The sequence below is a fragment of the Herpailurus yagouaroundi genome, unplaced genomic scaffold (genome assembly GCF_014898765.1).
Source record: "Herpailurus yagouaroundi ecotype Mexico unplaced genomic scaffold, PumYag 140, whole genome shotgun sequence".
In the NCBI taxonomy this organism is placed as follows: domain Eukaryota; kingdom Metazoa; phylum Chordata; class Mammalia; order Carnivora; family Felidae; genus Herpailurus; species Herpailurus yagouaroundi.
The window spans coordinates 19,964,339-19,986,667 of record NW_024412395.1 but is presented as its reverse complement, the minus strand read 5'-3'; the positions used below and the strand labels follow the sequence as shown (position 1 = coordinate 19,986,667).

The 22,329-nt window shown below is 45.5% G+C and overlaps 1 protein-coding gene across 1 annotated transcript in view; it reads right to left on the bottom strand.

Moving 5' to 3' along the window:
* THSD7B (thrombospondin type 1 domain containing 7B) overlaps window positions 1-22,329 on the bottom strand; it is a 1,621,840-nt gene that overhangs the window by 1,211,307 nt on the left and 388,204 nt on the right. Inside the window, exon 8 of the mRNA XM_040474954.1 lies at window positions 10,831-10,939. The gene's annotated coding sequence lies outside the window, so the exon portion shown is untranslated. The remainder of the gene's footprint in view (window positions 1-10,830; window positions 10,940-22,329) is intronic.

Below are 22,329 nucleotides of genomic sequence, written 5' to 3'. Positions count from 1 at the left end.
ATCACATTTGAGATATATATGTAGTTAGATGTTTTCTTTACCCATTCACCCGTCAATGGACAATGAAGTTGCTCCCACATTTGGCTATTGTGAATACAGATGCAATGAACATGAGAAAGCACATATCTCTTCAAGAGGGTGGTTTCATTTCCTTTGAATATATACCCAGAATTGAGATTACCAAATCAGATGGTAGTTCTATTTTTAACGTTTTAAGGAACCTCTATACTATTTTCTGTAGTGGCTGCACCACTTTGCATTTCCACCAATAGTGTGCAAGGGTTCCCTTTTGTCAACATCCTCAACAGAATTTATCTTGTTAGAATTGCCATTCTGACAGGTATGATGCAGTATCTCATTGTGGTTGTGATTTCTATTTCCCTGATGATTAGCGATGTTGAGCATCTTTTGTTTGTTTGCCCTTGAGTTGTATGAGTCCTTTATATATTTACAATATTAACTTAACCCCTTATCAGATACATGGTTTGAAAATATTTTCCCCCACCTATTGGTTGCCTCTTTAATTTTGCTGATTGTTTCTTGGGCTCTGCAGAAGCTTTTCAGTTTGATGTAGTCTCTTCACTGATTTTTGCTTTGGTTGTTTGTGCTTTTGGTGCCCTACACACACACACACACACACACACACACACACACACACACACACACACTCATTGCCACAATCAATGTTAAGGAGACTTTCCCCTATGTTTTCTCCTAGGAGTTACACAGTTTCAAGTCTTACGCTTAAGTCTTAATCCATTTTGAGTTAATTTTTATTAGTGACATGAGATAGGGGCCCAATTTCATTATTTTGTCTATAAATATTCAGTTTTACCAACATCATTCATTGAAAAGATTACCATTTCTCTATTGCATATTCTTTGGCTCCTTCTTATCATAGATTAGACAACCATGTATGTATGGGCTTATTTCTAGATTCTGGATTCTTTTCTTCAGTCTTCGTGTCTTTTTATGTCAGTATATTACTGTTTTGATTCCTATAGCTTTGTAATATATAAATTGAAATCATGAAGTGTGATACCTCCCACTTTGTTCTTTCTCAAGATTGCTTTGGCTGTTTGGAGTCTTCTGTGGTTCCATACAATTTTAGGATTGTTTTTCTATATTGGAAAAATGCCACTGGAAATTTCACACAGATTTCATTGAATCTATAGACGGTGTCAGGTAGTATGGAGATTTTAACATGAACTGTTTCAAACGATAAATATGGAATAATTTTCCCTTTGTTTTTTTTTCTTCAATTTCTTCCATCAGTGCTTTATACTTTTCAGGGTAGAGATCTTTCAGCTCTTTGGTCAATTTATTCCTAAGTATTGTATTGCTTTTGATTATAACTGGATCTTTTTTTTCTTTTACAGATAGTTGTTAGTGTGTAGAAATGCTACTGATTTTTGTATGTTGATTTTATATCCTACTGATGTATATCCCACTGATTTTATATCCTAAAATCTTATATTGATTGCATGTTGATTTTATATCCTAAAACTTTACTGATGGGAGGGGGCATGTGGCATCTCTGGGTCTAGGGGGGGCGTGATGTTTTGTCAGTTCGGGCCACTGGGGTCCACAACATTGGCAACCGTGTGGTATCTGGCGCATGCTGTGGGGGTCCACAGTGGCTACAAAGGCTATTGGGGTCCTCCTCGATGCCTCTAGGTCCAGGGACCAGGGCTGGCGTGGTAGTGGCTATGAGTATATGGTGGTGTATACACACCCAGATACAGAAGCCAGCTGCAGGTGCCTGCATAATGGCAGGAGTCAGAAACACACATAATGGTAAGGGCCATGGCTGGCCACAAGGACTGGGGTCAACTGTGGGTGCACCGGCAGCTGCAAGGGCCCCGACTGTTGGCATGTACTCCTGTGGCCATAGGGTCTCACCATGAGCATGCACACAGCAATCAAGGCTGGTGACGAGAGTCAGGCCAACAGAGTAAAGGTGCACAGCTGAAGGGGCTTAGTTGCAGGTGAACCCACCAGTAGTGCAGGCCAGTGACAGGAGTCAGGGCCAGTTTCAGGCTGACAAGCAGCTGTGGGGACCCCCGAGGTTGGCATGCACTCCTGTGGCTGTCGGGTCCCACCACAGGCACACGGCAGTGGAGACCAGACCAGTAACAGGAATCGGACAGGAGGCATGCAGGTGCACAGCTGAAGGGGCTAGCTACAGGTGAGCTGCATAACGCAGGCAAGGGACAGCAGACGGGGCTGGGGCTGGGCCCTCAGCAAGCCGGAGGGGCCTTGGCTATAGCATGCACTTCCACAGCTGCGTGGCCTCATCATACGTTCACACACAACAATAAAGGCAGGTGACAGGAGTCCAGCCTGTGACGTGCAGGTGCCCAGCAAGTGCACACATAGCAGTGAGGTCAGCCATGGGGGTCTAGGCTGTCACCTTGCACTTGTACAACACAGGCAGCGGGGCTGGCCACCGGTGCAGAGCCCAGGCTCCAGAGGGTGGTGGTAGGGGGAGCGGTAGAGGGCAGGGAGGGACTCAAGCACAAACACAAATATCTGTGGGGCGAACACCAGTACATCTGCAGAGGGTTTGTTAGTTTCTTCAGTGGCTGGCATCCTCTACAGAGCAGGTCACTGGGAACTGTGGTCTCTCCTGCTGTGTGGCTGGTATTGGCAGCCTCTGCTGTTCCTTGTCTCTATACAGCTCAGCTTTGCTAGTTTCTAGGTGGAGTGAAACCCAAGCATATCCTGGGTGCAGTGCCCCAGAAACCTGGGGAAGCTGGTCACACACGCCCTTTTCCAGTGAGGGAAATTCTTCCTAGGTGGGGATTCTCTCTTGGCACTGAACAGATTCAGCCTGGAAGATGAGATGACGTAGACAAAACGAAGCTGTTCTTCCTTCCCTTTTTTGTGTGCTTATTGCCGGGTGTTTTGTTCTCACGTGTTGCATAGCTGAAGTTTCCTAAGTGGACTCCAGAACTCTCCCAGGGCTATTTTTGTTCATGGATGGCCACCTAACAGTTGGTCTTTGTGGAAGGGTGGAGGATGGGGTCTCCTACTCCAGCATCTTGGTGACATCACCTCCCTAACACAGGATCATATATTACCCCAACCCCTGTTACACAACAAATGTTCAGTAAATTAATAAAGAACAAGGGAATCAATCAATAAACATAGACATTCCTACAAAGTTTTTTTTAAGGCAATAAAAGAACAAAGGAATCACAAAGAACAACTTCTCCTCCAGGGCTCCTGGCTGGCTCAGTCAGTAGACCATGCAACTCTTCATCTCAGGGTCATGAGTTCAAGCCCCAGGTTTGGCATGGAGCCTAGTTTAAAAAAAAAAAAAAAAAAAAGCAACTTCTCTTCCTACTCTTGCCTCTAATCAGTCCACCTGCTTCTTCTGTTTATCTGAATCCTTCATTTTTTCAACAGGCTGCTTTGGCAAAAAAAGCTGTCTTTGCACCCTTTGTATTGCTCCACCAATTCTCCCTGGGATGCAGTGGCCTGCAAAGCTTTTTACTAACAAATTAGTCCCTGAGTGCCAACGAGAGAAGTCCTTGTTGTCAGGCTGGCAGATGGATGGTTTCTCCGATCTGACAGACGGACCAAACCTACACACCACTGCTTGGGCTAGGCATCTGTTGCATCAAAGCCCCTGGAGGACCGTGCCCTTCTCCCGTGTGCCTTCAGCACCTTTTTTTTTTTTTTTTTTTTTTTTTTTATGTCAAAAGCCATCTTTTGAATCTTCCATAGCAGTTCCAGATTTGGCAGATTTATGCTCAGCATGTCAAGATCCAGGAACTCATTATGACACAGAAGGTCGTTTATTCAGTAAAACCACAAAAGCATAAATGAAAAGAGAAACCAATGGCCACATGGTAACAAAGTATATAAAACAGCAGGAACCACACACACTGCAATCCCATTAGGAAAATAGGAGGTGATTAAGGGGGAAAAACAAACAGCTTTAAAGCTTTCCCGTGGAATGACTGCAGTCTTTCCCTGAGTCATTGTTTATGAAAATAAATTCACTTATTTCCAGCAAGCTACACTAAAAATACACATATACAAAAGGCCTGGGGGGTGCCTAGGGGGCTCAGTCGGTTAAGCGTCCGACTTCGGCTCAGGTCATGATCTCACGGTCCGTGAGTTCGAGCCCCGCGTCGGGCTCTGTGCTGACAGCTCAGAGCCTGGAGCCTGCTTCAGATTCTGTGTCTCCCTCTCTCTGACCCTCCCCTGTTCATGCTCTGTCTCTCTCTGTCTCAAAAATAAATAAAAAAAAACATTTAAAAATTAAAAAAAAAAAAAGAACAAAAGGCCTGGGTTTCTTTCCCAGTTGTTTGGATTCTCATATTAATTCAGTCCAGGTCAGTGGTTCAACTCTCGTGTAGCCTGGGTAGTTTCACCAAGGAAAACTCAGTGCACAAGCCAGATCACTGTGCTGCCTGAAGTCAGTCTTCCCTGCAAGCCATCACTGGCTACTGGCCTCATAGGTGGACAAGCAACCCTTCCCCAGTCTGGAAAAGCAACACCAAATCTTTGTGCTTTAAACGCAATGAGTTGTCATGACCTTTTTTATTTATGCCATGTTATGGGCTGAATTGTGTCCCTCCTACAATTCATATGATGAAGGTTTAACCCCCAGTACCTCAGAATGTGACTTCCTTTGCACACAGCATCTTTGAAGATGCTAATTAAGTTAAAGTGGAGTCAGCAGGGTGGACCTTAATCCAGTATGACTGGTGTCCCTTTAAGAAGAGGAAATTTGGGGCGCCTGGGTGGCGCAGTCGGTTAAGCGTCCGACTTCAGCCAGGTCACGATTTCACGGTCTGTGAGTTTGAGCCCCGCGTTGGGCTCTGGGCTGATGGCTCAGAGCCTGGAGCCTGTTTCCGATTCTGTGTCTCCCTCTCTCTCTGACCCTCCCCTGTTCATGCTCTTCTCTCTCTGTCCCAAAAATAAATAAACGTTGAAAAAAAAAATTTTTTTAAAAAAAGAAGAGGAAATTTGAGGGGCGCCTGGGTGGCTCAATCGGTTAAGCGTCCGACTTCGGCTCAGGTCATGATCTCACGGTCTGTGAGTTCGAGCCCCGCGTCGGGCTCTGGGCTGATGATGGCCCAGAGCCTGGAGTCTGCTTCCGATTCTGTGTCTCCCTCTCTCTCTGACCCTCCCCCGTTCATGCTCTGCCTCTCTCTGTCTCAAAAATAAATAAACGTTAAAAAAAAAAAAAAAAAAGAAGAGGAAATTTGAACACAGACACAGAGAAAAGACAATATGAAAACACAGGTGAGACCATGGCCATCTATAAGCCAAGGGGAGAGCACTCAGAAGGAACCAATCCTGCTGACACCCTGCTCTCAGATTTCCAACCTCCAGAACTGTGAGACAATAAATTTCCGTCATGTAAACCACCCAACAAAGGGTGTTGTGTTTTTGCAGCCCTGACAAGCTAATACATGCCACGTTTCCTTTATCCAACTTTGCATCTCCAACAGAATGTAAACTCCAGAAAAGCAGGGGTTTTTGTAGGTCTGGACCCCTGCCCTAGTCTCAGCATCTAAAATAATGCCGAGTACAGAACTGGCATTCAATAAATATTTGCTGAAAAATGACTTACATGACTTCAGTTCAAAACCGTGTTGAAATAGCCAAATTATGGAAAGAGCCTAAATGTCCATCAACAGACGAATGGATAAAGAAGATGTGGTTTATATATACAATGGAATACTACTTGCCAATGAGAAAGAATGAAATTCTGCCTTTTGCAGCAACACGGATGGAACTGGAAGGAACTATGCTGAGTGAAATAAGTCAGTCAGAGAAAGACATATCATATGTTTTCACTCCTATGTGGATCTTGAGAAACTTAACAGAAGACCATGATGAGAGGGAAGTGAAAAAAATAGTTACAAACAGAGAGGGAGGGGGGCAAACCATAAAAGACTCTTAAATACAGAGAACAAACTGATGGTGGATGGGGAGTGAGGGAAATGGGTGATGGGCACTGAGGAGGGCATTTGTTGGGATGAGCATTTGTTGTATGTAAGCGATGAACCACAGGAATCTACCCCAAAAACCAAGAGCACACTTTACACACTGTATGTTAGCTAATTTGACAATAAATTATATTTTAAAAAAATATGTTGAGCTACTCTTCCCTCCCCTCCTACTCCACTCAAGTCAAATCCTGGTTATATTGTTGGAAAAAAGATTCAGAAAATCCAGACTGCCAAAGGCAATACACCACATCCATTTTTGCCCAGCAGATATCTAATCCGATCAGATGGGCACCATTCTCTGAACCTGCTTTCTCTTGGATACACAACCACTGGCAACAGATTCTGACCCATCAAACTCAGAAGAAACATTCCTCTTTTGTTCAGTTTTGCTGTGGCAAATCCACAGTATGAAGAGTCACCTCCAACCTGAAATACTCAGTGACCACACAGGAGCCAAAGCATCCTGTCTCAAACTTATCCAAAATGCCCACCTATCCATCAGTCAAGGGAGCTTTCACCAATGGCCACCTCCATCACTGACTCAAACCTCAAATATCCTCCAATTCAATTTAACAAGTTTTTATTGAGCATCTATTCTGTTTGGCAATACACAAAGAAAAACAAAGTGGAAGAAATAGATATAGAAAGCATGATCCCAGCCCTCAAGCATAACATGGCTGAGCTGCAAGAAGAAACCAAGAAAGCATGTGGCCTGGAGACAGAAAGAAACCAGGATTGGAGTCAGGAGATGGACCAGCCAGGGGAAGTCCTTTCCCTCTGCAAAACTGGGAGGGTGAGTGAGGTTTCCCAGCAGGTCTCTTCCAGTCTATCAGGCTATGGATCTGTGACTGTTAGGACAGGCTGCCCTTGTTTGGTTGAAGGGACAAAGAGACCCAAGCCAGTTACCTCCAGGAAGGGGTGGGGGAAGAAAGTTATTGTCAGACACAGCAAGGCTGATGTGAACCCAGAAACCCCAAGAACAAGAGGTTTGGGGGCCAGCTCTTGATCTCCCTCTCTCCTCCCCTCTGGCATTCATGATTCACTCTGTGAACCACACAGTTCTCTCTGCCAACATATTCCTATCTTCTGCTCCTTCATCATCTTATTTTACACATGGCTTTGGCCATGACTCTGTCCTGACTCTACCTCAGTACATCCCTGGTCAATCTTCCTCATGTTTACTAGCTCAGATTCCTGAGAAAGAACAACTGATTGCTCTCACTCATCTGTTGACACCACATCATAATCATAATCTACGGTGGCCTGGCCATGCCTGTGTCAGGCCTCACCCCCCCCCCCCACAAGCTACCGATACGATGGGGCTGGGGCACAGGCCATGCCTGGCACTAAGCCTGGCAGTTGAGGCAGAAGTGGTGGCCGGGCAGCATCCCTTAGAAGGGGACACAGTGGGCAGGGGGTAAGGATTTGGAAGTCAAAGGCCATGATATATGATACAGTCAACAAGTGCCTAACAACGTACATTATCCAGAATGCAGGTTGGATTGTCCCCTAAGTGATAGCACTTAATCTCCTATAATCTCCCTCCTGCACCAACAATTAGACTGTACCAGGTGTGTGGGTCTTAACCCTCTGACTTAAGTCTTCCAGATATGGGGAAAGAAGAAGCAGTCAGTCCCATGGCCATGAGTAATCCTAGGGCTATCCCACTGATGGGTCATGCCTCTATGCACAGTAAGGACTGGCATCAGACACAAAGACCCCTGAATTACAAATGAGAGTCCTCAGCAATTTGTATGACCTTGAGAAAAATCACTTAACCTTCTGGACCTTGATTTCTCACTTGTAAGGAAAATAACATCTTCCCTATATCCTCTATAGAATTATAATGAGGAACAAAGGAGAAAACAAATCAAAAATTGCTTTTAAAGGCATAAAGTCCTAAATGCATTTAAATAAGCTAACAATAACTTCAGTGAAATCAGAAAATAGAGTCTATAGAAAATATAGGCATAGAAGAAAAAAAAACACAAGACTAGAAGGAAATACACCAAAATGGTCAATTATCTGCAGTAGATAATGGTAGTTATTTCTGGATGGTAACATATGGGTGATTTTCACTTTTCATACTTTTATCCTATATTCTTCAAATTTTCTGTATCAAATGTACTAGTGTGATAACTATAAAAATATTCCATTAAAAAATGTATGCGTCAAGGAGATCTCACTTTCTTCCCTGGCTATGTTAGTTGCGTTCTGGACATTTTATTGTTTTGTTTCTAAGTGTTTCACTTAGAGGCTGAGCAAAGGAAATAAAAGAAGGTCAGCTTCAAACCAGTCAATTTCTGCTGCATGTTAGCACTCCTTTGAAAGGATTCAAAGGCAAAAAGATGCTGAAAGGTCCCAGCTGAAATGAGGCTTACATGGTGTGTTTGCATTTCAACTATTGGGGCTGCCCTTGCTCTCACTTTAACTCCGCTGCGAAGAATTTAATTCTGCTATGCTGTTTCATCTCATTTAGGGAGCCCACACGACGCTGTGGTGAAAATTATTTCAAGAAAAATGTTCTCAGATCCTCAAGTAAAAAGGTACAATGTGAAAGTTTTATGCATTCATAAAGGGGTACTGCATACCTGGAGCCAATATGTCAGCAATGGTAATAAAAATACTCACTTTTGTAGCTGAACTAAATATACCTTGAGTCCCTACTTTGTGCCACACTGTGTGCTAAACAGAATACAACAGTGACAAAGAGACCCAGTCCCCCAGCACCTAACACAATGGCTGCATACATAGGAAGCTCCCAATAGACAGTCACCAAAAGAATGAATATATGAGCATTTCTGCCTCTGTGGGTGTCCTCTCACCCACAAATGTGGGCGGGGCTAAGGAAAAGAGGCAGGTAATCTGGGATGAGCCAACTGTGTGCCCCATTCACCAACTCCACCCCTCAAAACTGGGTCGGGGGAAGGGGCGCGGGGGCAAACATTCTTTATCCCTTTGGAATCAAATTAAAATCAAAAATAAAGGAGAGAAATCAGTGTCTCAAAAGTTTAACTGAGCACAAGATAGAACATTAGATGATACTAAGGAATCACTGTTTAAATAAGTTTTTTGAAGGGATAAGGTTATTGTGCTTATGGTTTTTTTTTTTTTAAGTTCTTAATGCCCGCTGAAGCAGGTAAGGATGAAATCATGTAAATCTAGTATTTGCTTTAAAATAATCTGAAGGGGCGCTTAGGTGGCTCAGTCGGTTAAATGTCCCAACTGTGGCTCAGGTCACGATCTCACGGTTCGCAGGTTCGAGCCCTGCATCGGGATCTGTGCTGACAGCTCAGAGCCTGGAGCCTGCTTCAGATTCCGTCTCCCTCTCTCTGCGCCTCCCACACTCAAGTTCTCTCTCTTTCTCAAAAAGAAAAACATTAAGGGGCGCCTGGGTGGCGCAGTCGGTTAAGCGTCCGACTTCAGCCAGGTCACGATCTCGCGGTCCGTGAGTTCGAGCCCCGCGTCAGGCTCTGGGCTGATGGCTCAGAGCCTGGAGCCTGTTTCCGGTTCTGTGTCTCCCTCTCTCTCTCTGCCCCTCCCCCGTTCATGCTCTGTCTCTCTCTGTCCCAAAAATAAAAATAAACGTTGAAAAAAAAAAAAGAAAAAGAAAAACATTAAAAAATAATAATAAAATAATCTGGAGACAATGGACAAATGGGGATCCAGGACACAAGAACTACAAGATCAGCTAGACTGCCCACCGGTTGGTAAATGTGGAAGCCAGGTGACACAGATACCAGAGGTTCCCAGACTTCTCAGTACGTGTGACCTAGCCAGGAAGCTTCAAAAATACTGATGCCTGTGTTCCAACCCCAGAGACTGAGAGTTAAATGGTCTGGGAGGGTGCCTCAGCATTAGGATTTCTGAAAGATCCCTAAGTGATTCTAATATGCAGGAACCAGTGGTCTATACCAGTCTCTATACTCTTGAGTATATCAATTTGCAAAATAAAACTTTTTTTTTAACCTAATGAGAACAAAAGGTAGTTGAGCATCTGGGGATGGAGGGTTCACTGGCCCCCCCTCTCCGTGCATTAGGCCCAGGCCCCGCACCCCAGCTGTCTCCAAACCTCTTGGTTCCTAAAGCTGGGTGGGAACCTGCGCAGGAGGGCACAACCACATCAACCCACCGTCACCTACAAATGGCCCCATTCTCAAGCCCCTAAAAGGCAGGAGCCCTTGAGTGTGGCCATTCCCCTGAATTTTCAAGTCTGGACCTGACAATGCAGGCTCCCCGCCCCTCCCTCCCCCCACCCTTCTTTTACTTTGCCACCGAACACTCAAACACTCGTCTCCCTTGGCTCCTTCTTTTGTGACATGAATTATCCACTTTCACCTCCTGCCAGGAAGGGGAGGCCAGGACTTCCTAACAGCCCCATGATTGGTATTAATCATCCTCAGATGGACGGATGTTTTTTACCTACTCATTTCCAGCAGGACCTGCAAAGCCCTCTCACCTGGCTTCCCACACACCCCCATGGACAGGCACATCTTGCTGGAGAGTGCTTCATTTTAACCAGAATGTCTCAATAGTAGGTTTCATGTTCTCAGCTGTGCTCACAGTGGGGATGTGATTTTCCTTCATGAAAATGCCATTATTACAGAGCTGCAGGCTGAGTCCTACCAACAATAGGCCTCTATTATTTGTGGGGAAATGGTACTTTGGAGAAGGATTTGCACGTGGTTCTCTAAAATGAGCCAAGCGTGGCTGACAATCAAAGGCTTGCATACAACCTGTAACTTCAGCCACACTCCCAGACGTTCCAGGGGCCCGTGGTCATGGCCAGAACCTCTCTCTGAAGGTGAGAGGACCCCCAAGACCTAACAGAAAACCCAGTGAACTAAATCCTGACCTTACATCTGTGGCTCCAACAAGTGTTCTCTTTCCTTTGTTCTTCTTTATTGAGCCCTTCAGAAATATCTGTCACTGTTGGGGGAACAACCTGGGAGGCCATCTCAGCCCTGAAGAAGAAAAGGAAATAGGTATTAAGTACCCATCAGGTGCCACTGCTGTAGACAATTTGCATTAGAGATTGCACACCCCATTCCAATGTCCATAGGTTTAGGGATGGAAAGTGAACAAGAAAGCAAATTGAATGGGGTGTACAGTCTAAAGAAGGGAGCCACTACTTTGTTTTAAACCAGTGTTTCGAGCAGTAACATTGGTTCAGTGTAGCCAGATCGATATATATTTTTTCAGAGAAGCTGGAAACATGGAATTCCAAGTGAAATCATTCCATTTTTAAATGAAGGCAAAGAATTCCATTTTTAGAAAAACCACGGTGGCAAACACTAAACATTCCAAACTACAAGCATGGTTGGGCTGGACCACCCCTACCCCCACCCCTGGGTTGAAATCTGCTACTTCTGCTTGATACATTGTGTCTCTAAACTCCTTCCCTCAACACCCCTTAGCCAGTCCCCTTGCCCCAGGGTACCCATGCAAACTTGTTAGTGTGTTTCTCCTGCTGCACGGAAGAGGTTGCTACACATATCAGTCCCCACACTGGATGGTAAGGGACTTATGGTCTTGGCACCCTCAGAACCCAGCTTGTGCCCAGCATATTGGTCTTGAGTGAATGAATGAATCTGCATTTCATTTACTCTTCAGCCCCTGATGCTGGTGTTCTCATCCCCCATCACACAGACAAGGAAACAAGCCTCAGACAGGGCAAGGGACTTGTCCTAAACCCCCAGTCCCCACTCATGCCAATCTAACCCCAAGCCTGTGCTCTCCATGCCCCACGGGCACTGCTTCCTCTCCTGTCATTTTTCTTTGCACTTGCAAGCATTTTGTACCTGCTGAAAGCCACAGTCCTGGCTTGAGATACAAACAGCACGTTAAAATCACGTCAAAAGTCCTCCACTTTCCTTCCCAGCGTGTCACCAAGCCACTCACTGAGTTATTTACTGTTGGGGACTGTGACCCCTTGCTGGGTCAAGGCTCAGCAAATCAGTAATTTTAAGATGCCTGTTAAATATCCAACAGCTGGTGCCTGTTAACTGGAGTCACCCTCCCCCCATCACTTAGGAGTTTTCAAACAACACAGAACATCTCCTGTTATGCCTCAGGCCTCAATTATTCGAAAGTATCACCAAAACATTGCTCTCCCTCCAAAAAAAAAAAAAAGAAAAATAGAAGAGCTCACGAAAATTACTCCTGAAGACACGTGCACACACTCAAACGCCCGCCTTCCTGGAAGAGATGCACTAGAGCCCCAGGGGAAGTGGCTGTGGCCACTCCAGTCACGGAGGGGCGGGGGAGGGGCGAGGTGGGGAGGAGGCTTGCTCACCTTCCCCTGCACGCAGGCTCTGGGAAACTGACCCGCCGGGTTGAGTTCTAGCCTGGGCATCATCGGGAACCCCACCACCTCCTCCGGGCACCCCCAAACCCTGCAAAGGCATGGGGTCCCTCACACCCTTTGATCGAACTCCCCGGGTGCCGCGGGCTGCCTGCTGTTCGCACTCCTGGCTGCCCAAATCCAAGTGCCTGGCCTGCCACCTTGTGGACACTACGGGGAAAACACGCCGGTGGGCCGGCTCCAAATGCCCTCTGTCTGCGGATTATCACCCTCCACTTTGAGAGGGCAGCAAGGGATGGGAATAGAGATGAAGAGCAGATTAATTCGACAAAATTAAAGAGAACCCATGAGGAGGATTTGCGGATCATTTTTCTTCCACATAATTAGAGCTTTACATCAGGGAGGGTGCAAGTTTTAAATGCTCTAAATCCACACCACAGAGACCTCTTTAAACACTGTGTAGCCCAGTGGTTACTATAATTTGGTGGGTGTCACTATCTTCCAGGGAGATGTTTTTTAAATGCAAATACCCCACCCACTGCAATCTACTTACTCAGAATCCAGGTCCAGCATCATTTATATATTTTTATTGTGACAAAAATCATATAACATAAAATTTACCACCTTAACTATTTTTTTTTTAACATCCAGTGAGGTGCATACTAGACCCCTCTGGGCTGCCTGGAATGAAGGCACCATTTTCTGTCCCCCCAAAATGCACCAGCCAAATAAGTGGAAGAGGGGAAATGCAGCCTGCATTCTGCTTCCCTTCCCAGGTCTCCTGACTCAGGACTCTATCCCCCGCAGGAAAACTCACTTAGCCTAAGTAAATCTGAAAGTGGTGATATTTCCTAATTCTCACAAAGATCCTGTATATCCTTGTAACCTGCAAAACCAGAGACCCATGGGGAATGTGTGTGAAGGCCACCAGGAATCACTTGTACCAAATGGAAGGCACTGGGAAATCTGACATGGCATTCTAGTCATTTTGAAGTTAGGATTATTGAGAGCCTTCTGTTTTGTTGACAAGGACTAAGACCATACAAACCCCACAGGCCAAGGTGAGCTAGGAAAATATGTTCACGCGGGAAGTTTGAAACACAGCTTTTCCTACTCTGCTGTTTTCCAGGAGTTAGGCAAGCGCAGCGGCCCCTCTGGCAACCCCAAAGCCTGATTTGGTTGTACTTCTCCAGGTGATATGACAGTTACGGTCCTGGAGGGAGAGAGGTTGACAGCGTCCCTTCCAGATAATCATGTCTTAGAAAGTTTATCTCCCACATACAGAATCATTCCAAAGACTGAGCTGGGTGAGGATTTATCTCTTAGCTTTTTTACAGTGCGTGCTCAATACTCAGGTCGTGGGACGAGGCAGGAACCACCCTAACTCTTTTTAGTGTATAGTTCAGTGTTCAGTATATTCACTACGTTAGATGCCTCATATAGGCACAGTCATGTGGTATTTGTCTTTTTGTGTCTGGCCTATTTCACCTAGCATAATGTCCTCAAGTTCCATCTATGTTGTAGCCTGTGACAGGATTTTTTCCTTGTTGAGACTGACTGACATTCCACTGACTGACTGACATACCTCAGTTCGTTTGTCCACTCATCTGTCAGTGGACATTTGGGATGCTTCCAGCTTTTGCCTATTGTGAATAACGCTGCTGTGAATATGGGTGTGCAACTATTGCCTTGAGACCTTGCTAATTTCAAACACTGACTAGTGCTACAAAGAAAACCAACAAGATTCAGTGACAGAGTGACTCAGAGTGGCAGCTCCTATAACAATGACAGTAATACTTTTTTAAATTTTTTTAAATTTTTTTTTTTTTTTTTTTGAGAGAGAGAGACCGAAAGATTGTGAGCAGGGGAGGGGCAGGGAGAGAGGGAGACACAGAATCCGAAGCAGCCTCCAGGCTCTGAGCTGTTAGCACAGAGCCCAACAAGAGGCTCGAACTCACGAACCGTGAGATCACGACCTGAGCCGAAGTGGGACACTCAACCGATTTAGCCACCCAGGTGCCCCAACAATGACAGTCATACTTAAATGTAACATTGTGCCCCAGGCAATGTCCTAAGGGCTCCATTTATATCAACTTCTATAAACTGCAGGATATAAGGATATCACAATCCTGATTTACAGCTGATCAAGAGAGGAAACGTGGAGCAGTTCAGTGCTTGCTGAATGTTACACAACCAGGACGTGATAGAGCCAAGAAGGAAGCCAGGCAGGAGGGCTCCGGAGTCCCAGAAGGCAGGCAACATCTGAGCTGAGACATGAATGGCAAAGAGGAGTCAGCCAAGAACAGTTGTGGGATAGAGCATTCCCAGGCAGCAAATGCAAAGGGGCAAGAACCAGCTTCCAGTACTGAAAGAAAACCAAAATGACTGAAGTAACAGGTAGAATCAGAGGGAAAAGGGAGAGCACATGGGAAGGCAGGGTCAGATTATAAAAGATCTCATTAGCCAGAATGAGGAGGTTGGATTTTATATTAGTGACTCCTGGGAAATCACTGGAGTTTTAAGCATGGCAAAGACTCCAGCTTTTGCTTTCCTCCTGATAGCTTTCCTCATCGATATATATTAAATATGATTGCAACAAGAAAGCACGTCTGGTGGGGACCTTAAAGATCCAAGTTTCTGAGTTTCTTCGTTCTTGGACATATTTCACTAATACTCTATGCATGGTTGGAATCTCCAAGGCTACAGCATCACATCCATGAACATCTTCACACTGAGGCCAGCTCTCCGAGGCAACCATTACTTAACTGATGACCTATGTCCACCTTAACCGCAGACTATAATTTGCTTTTACCTCACTGCAGTATCATTACACCTCACAGCCCTGGGAACAGCACTTGATCATTTTTAGAATTCTGACTTCCCACCACAGGGGGACAAGACTATTTACCCCCACTTAGGGAGATCTGCAGAGACCAGTAATTGCTGCGGGTGGGTTAATGAGTGTGAATTAGAACTGCAGCCCGATTAAGGGAAGAATAGGCAGCCGAGGAAAGAGATGTGTCAGTACTTTTACCATGGAATAGCACTTACGGCTACATAAACTGGAGAAGATCAAAAGAGCTCTTTTGCTCTTGTACGTGAAACTTTTGCCCTCCTCAGAGGCTGTGCCATTATTGTAAGCCTGTGTCCCCAAAGAGGGCAGACCCATCAGGAACTGCTCATCCCTGAAGTTTTCATGGCATAACAATCTTTGCCTTTTATCTCGACCAATTCACCTCATCACAGAAAAGTTTAATCCTCTGCACCTCCCAACAGCGCTCTGATTGCCCTGTAGGGACTTCCCTCTTGTGGGACAAGAAATCCAGGAGGGAGCATCTGGGTGGCTCCGCAGGTTAAGCGTCAGACTCTTGGTTTCAGCTCAGGTCATGATCTCGTGGTTTGGTGCGTGGCTTCGAGCCCTGCATTGGGCTCTGCACTCCCGGTGTGGAGCCTGACTGGGGGTCTCTCTCTCCCTTTCTCTGCCCCTCCCTTGCTCATGCATGCTTGCTTGCTTGCTCTTTCTTTCTCTCAAAATAAATAGAAAGGAAGAAAGGAAGAAAGGAAGAAAGGAAGAAAGGAGGGAGGGAGGGAGGGAGGGAGGGAAGGAAGGAAGGAAGAAATCCAGGTGTCTACCCTCCATAGTGGGAGCTGGAGGGGGTCCCTGAAATTTCCTTCCACTCTGTTCTTCCTCTCACCAACTTGGTGCAGGGTGGTTATGTGACCTTAGCCTGGGACAGTCACGACACCTTGGCTCAGCCAATCAAATACTTGCCTCCCTGAGATGTTGAATCTTGGCTGATTGACACAAGGTCTGGCAAGAAATTGGGTTCACCGATGAGATCAATGAGCTGAGCCTGCTACCAGTATCTTCCAGAGCAATCTGGTACCCATATGCTCCAGCCTGGTTCTTCAGCCCTCACTTCACTCTTTGGAGCCCTTTTATGCTAAAATTAGCCAATGTTTCTGTTACTTGCAACTAAAAAACCCAAGTAGATACAGTGAACATTCAGAGATTACAATTAGGTATCAACAAGCACCTAGTATCTCCAAGGAGGTACATGCATCTGCTCTCCAAAAACACAATGGCAAAAAAAGGGAGGGGGCAGGGACTTACTTCTCTCTCACAATGAAGAGGTCCCCGGGTAGGGACTCCAGGGCTGGTATGGTGACTCCAAGATGTTCACAGTGATGTAGGCTCCACCTAGGTTTCTGCTCTACTACCTTTAACTCATGTTTCCATTTATGGGGTGCCCTTCTGATCCCAGATTGGCACTGTGACTTGAGTCATCCCAGCCACTTTCCTAGCAGGACAGAGGGACAGGGAAGAGGTAAAGGTCTCCTGACAGCAAGCTCAGTGTGCTGGAACTTACTTCTACCCACAAGTCATTGATTGCCCCAACTTTAAGGAAAGCTAACAAATGAAAGTTTTTCTAATGGGCAAATGGCCTATTCAAATATACAGGAGCCCTCTCCTACAAAAGGAGGAAATGGATACTGAGTAGGCAACTAGCAATCTCTTTTACATGTTTTCTTTTTTTTTTTTTTTAATGTTTATTTATTTTTTGAGACAGAGACAGAGCACAAGTGGGGAGGGGAAGAGAGCCAGGGAGACACAGAATCTGAAGCAGGCCCCAGGCTCTTAGCTGTCAGCACAGAGCCCAACACGGGGCTCGAACTCATGAACCATGAGATCATGACTTGAGCCAAAGTCAGACACTTAACCAACTGAGCCACCCAGGTGCCCCCACAGACTGCTTTCCTGAAAACTGCTGAAGCTTCAGAAGGATACTCTAAGGATTCTCACGCTTCTTTTCTCAACCTTTCTTGGCCAAGCCATTCTGAAAACATACCCCAGTCTAAATTCTGATTATAAGGGAAACAACAGGAAACTATCCATTTCCATAGAGCTGACTCGGAATCATGGTAACAGCACATCTTTACTGAATGACTTTGAACCAGACCCTTGATTCTTCAGAAACTTAGTTGCCTAAAATGTAAAATCTGCCTTAATCAACGAGGACCGGCTGAGATAACAACCCACGATCCCATCTACTTCAAAGATGATATGGAATCAACGTCTCCAATAGATCAAGTGTCCAGTTGTGCTGAAAAGAGCACAAAAATATTTTTTAAAAGATACAGTGGTCCTAAAGTGAATAGGACTTTTATAGTCCTCAGCCTTTGCCCCCAAGAAGAGTTTGAATTGTGCCTCACGCTTAGGCAAGAACCTGTCTGCCTGGATTTCCTTAGGAGCTAGAGAGGAAAAACTGCTAGGTTCCAAAGCCAGAGGTGAACTCACCTGAGGTAGCTAGGGAGGAAGGGAAAAATTGCAACTTTAGGGCAAAAACGTGTGTGTTTGTTCCTGCTGGAAGACAACTGTCCATGCATCACTTGGGTTTCTGCACATGTTGCAAGGGGTGGCATTGATTGCTTTTTTTTTTCCCCCAAACTATCTTTTCCAGGGTATCTATATAGAGAACAGCCTTAGAAGACAGAGACAGTATCTCTCTCCAGAGCAAAGAATAAATTTGCTTGCCCATAGATGAAGATAACATCTCCCTCCAGAGCTGAGGGCAAGCAGGCTTGTTTCCCACTATAAAAGATTCAGGGGGTGCCTGGGCGCTCAGTTGGTTAAGTGTTCAATTCTTGGTTTCAGCTCAGGTCATGATCTTGTGGTTTCATGAGTTTAAGACCCACATCAGGCTCTGTGCTAGCAGCATGGACCCTGCTTGGGATTCTCTGCCTCCCTCTCTCTGCCCTCCCCACTCACAATGTCTCTCTTTCAAAATAAATAAACTTACAAAAAAAAGAAAGAAAAAGATTCAGGCTCCCTAAACTCAGGGTACATCTCCTGTAACAACTCCCTGCATTTGTGGGTGTCACCCGGCCCCCTCCATATCACCCTGTGGGAATGGGGTTCAGGGAACTGTCACAAACACTGACTCTCATGCTACTGCTACTGTGTGAAGTAACAAAGTTCTTTGTCCCTGAACGAGGAGTCCATCAGCACCCATAAAACTGCAGCAGTCTAACTACTTGGCTTGCAAGTCGCGAGTGGGGTAAAATCTCAGACCGAGTCTTTATATGTTTCCTCTTCATCACCACCTTCCTCCTCCCCTGCTTCTCCAGTCTACCTCCTGAATGTGAACACTGGGTCCTTAGCTCCCATTCATCCCCCAGGAAATAGAAGTATTTTTAACATTTTCAACTAAATCACAGAAATCTCAAAATAGTGCTCTGTATATGCTGTCAAGAGCTTTCTGGTTGTAGAATGCATCCCTCCTGGCACATAGTCCCTGCTACGGCCAAACCCTCAGCATGACGTAGTTAAATCACGCTTGCCCATGGTGATGGATGTTTCTCACAGGACTCAACCACATGAGGCAGAAAAAAAAGGGATTGTGTGTCCAACCCAATGCTGCCCAGAAGCGACCCAAGAGCCATGGAGAGGATGTGTCTTTATCTCCAACTTCCACGTTCTGACATTATCAGGCTGAACTGCTGATGGCTGATTTTTTTCTTTTAATTGGAAAGTTAAGGGAATGGGCCTGTAAATAACAGACAAAGCTGACGGTGGATGAAACGGTCCATGCTGTTTGACTTTTCAATATTAAAGACCTTCACCCACCCCAGATACACACAAAGAATGATCAGATAAGAAATCATCTACTCCTGGTCAAGCCCAGTGATCTGCTGTCATCTGCCGGGTCACAGCAAAAATGAAACACTGAACAGTAATAAAAAAGACAGCAATCGACTCTGCCAATTCCATTCATTTCCGACCCATCTGCATCCAGGTACATCGGAAACTCAGCCCTCAGAAAGCAATAGTGAGCATGCTTCAGCTGTCAGACCCCAGCATGACCTTTCTTTCCCTTCTGCCAGAAGTCTGGAGCGAAGGCCAACTTTCTCAAATTCCATTCTCCTCACAGAAATAATAAAAGATTCTGTATTTCTATGAGCACATCCTGATCGGCCTGCTTTTCCTAAGAGAAGGGGTTTGCTCTAGAGTCACCAAATGTTAAAGAGCCGAGTGGGACCTAGGAAATCCCCCTGTTCGAACTTTCATTTTCACACAAAGAACTGAGGCTCTGGGCAGTTAGTGATCAGGTGATCACTAACCCCTTATCAGACATGGTTTGCAAATATTTTTTCCCATTCCATAAGATTGTCTTTTCCCATTCCGTAAGATAGTTTCTTTTGCTGTGTAGAAGCTTTTGGTTTGATGTAGTCCAACCTGTTTGGTATTTTTTTTAATGTTTACTTATTTTTGAGAGTCAGAGCAGGGGAGGCACGGAGAGGGGTGGTGGGGAGTGGATCTGAAGTGGGGTCTGCACTGACAGCAGCAAGCCTGATGCAGAACTCAAACCCACCAACCCTGAGATAGTGATCTGAGCCAAAGTTGGACCCTCAATCGACTGAGCCACCCAGGTGCCCCCCCACCTCTATTTTTATTTTATTGCTTATGCTCTAGGTGTCATGTCTAAAAAATCATTCCCAGGAACCATGTCAAGGAGGATTTTTTTCCTGTTTTCTTCTATGAGTTTCATGGTTTCAGGTCTTACGTGTAAGTCTGTAATCAAACCATGAACACTTCATCAAGAGTCGGCCAAGGCTGTGTGGTTTTCACAAAATGCATATTGAGGAACCTCTTCAGTTTCTTCCTTCTGAGAGCAAGACTTTCTGTTATATTTGGGGAACTTCTGGTGTGTGATAATCTATTCTGAACCTCCCTGAGCCAGCTCCTTAATTACTCTCTTGGCTTTTTAGGCTAGGTAAACCCCAAGGAGCTCTCTCAGCTGTGCAGGGACACACGGAAGAAAAAGGAGGAACTCTTGAGATGTGCCCCTTCTCTACCCTCCCCCAGCTATTTTCCACTTTGGGTCAAGAAGAGGTCAAAAACAGGTGCCATTTGAACCATTTGTTCAGCTTAAACAGTATGTTCATTATTTGGTTGAAAATTTTTTTTGTCCTTCGGAGCACCTGAGTGGCTCAGTCAGTTGAGTGTCTGACTCTTGATTTCAGCTCAGGTCATGATCTCTCAGTTTGTGGGATCGAGCCCCACGTCAGGCTCTGTGCTGACAATGCAGAGCCTGCTTGGGATTCTTCTCTCTCTGACCCTCACTCTCTCCCCCTCCCTCACATGCACACACATGTTCCCTCTCTCTTGAAAATAAATACTTTAAAAAGAATTTGCTCTCATATATAAAAACCAGAGTTCACCCTCCCATCCCAAAATTTCAATTTCCAGTTTTGCTTGAAAAATCGAAATTAAAACCAACATGTCACATGGCAATGCCAAGGAATAGCTGTCCTCTTTAGACGGTGACATGAGCTCTCTGGTATATCATAATCTCCACTCCATCCCTGATACCTCCTGCCTATTCCCCCTAGAAAACTGGGCGTATGACCTCTAGAGGAAGATTTATTGTGGTAGCTTGCTCATTGTGCCAAAAAAACATTAATTAATTGCCTATAAACATCTAACTAAACCCAGAAAAACCCCTAACAGCATGGAGTTTATATTCTGGTGTGGAATGACAGGCAACAAACAAATAATTATAGAGTATGCCAGAAAGTGATTGTTCTTTGAAGAAAATACAACAAAGAAGAAGATACCAAGTGTGGGGAAGTTACAATTTAAAAATAGGATAGGCAGGGAAAGGCTCACCAAGACATTTAAGTTAAAACTTAAAGGAGGTGCAGGAAGATGCCATGCAAATATGGCTTGGGAATAGCATTACATGCAAAAGGAACAACAAGTGCAAAGGCCCTGAGATATTATAGTAAGAGCCATGGCTGGGGACACAGACATTTCTGTAAGTTCCAAGGACATTCATTGTGTCCCGTCCATTCTTCTTTCCCATCCCCCACTTCATCCTCAACCCCGGCTCCAGCAAAGTTAGTTCACCAGTGCCACAGACATCACAGGGGTAAGGGCACCCCAGCTTGGAGGCAACTAGAAACCTCTCCAAGGTATCCACAACCATGGATACTTTGAAGGAGATCAAAATCCGGGTTACCCACTCCCATCTCCACTCTTTGGAACACTGAACTCCCTGTGACCACTTCTATAGTAGAGGCTTCCTGCCGGTCGGTTGGTCCCCTCTGCCACCTCCCTGCTTACAGTCACCCATGGCTCTCTATGAACATCCCCCCTCTCACCCAGCCTGACTCTTCCCACGGGACTTGCCCAGTTGTCCCTAAGCTGGGCCCTAAACAAAGGCAACGTGCAATATGTCTGTGCAAGGCTCCTGGCAGGGCTGCTTGTCTTGGCTGGTATTAAGCATGTTCTGTGAAGGACCAACAGTGGCATCAAAGACAAGGTATTTGGGCCATGTTAGGAAGTTCTGAATTTGACTGTTCAGAGCTCCTACTTAACAATGTCCTCTCTATCCTCAACTTGCATCAAAGGAAGCAATGCTTTTGAGACCAGGAACAAAGCAAAGAATCCCACACAGGCCTTATGTCACCAAGCAGTAAATTCCTCGCAAGGCTTCCAGTACCACTCATCTCTTTTTTTTTTTTTTCTTACACGCTCATTTATTTTTGAGAGAGAGAGAGAGTGTGTGAGCAGGGGAGGGGCAGAGAGAGAGAGAGAGAGAGGGAGACCCAGAATCCAAAGCAGGCTCCAGGCTCCGAGCCATCAGCAAAGAGCCCAATGTGGGGCCTGAACTCATGAACAGGGAGGTCGTGACCTGAGCCAAAGTTAGACGCTCAGCCAACTGAGCCACCAAGGTGCCCCATCTCTTTCCTTTTTAGAATTAGAACCAGGGGCACCCGGGTGGCTCAGTCTGTTGAGCAACAGACTTCATCTCAGGTCGTGGTCATGGCTCAGGTCCTGATCTTGGTGTTCATGGGTTCAAGTCCCCTGTTAGCGTCAGGCTTGCTGCTGTCAGCGCAAGGCCCATTTCAGATCCTCTATCCCTCTCTCTCTCTCTGCCCCACCCCTACTTGCACTCTCTCTCTTTCAAAAATAAATAAGCATTAAAAGAAGAAGAAGAAGAAGAAGAAGAAGAAGAAGAAGAAGAAGAAGAAGAAGAAGAAGAA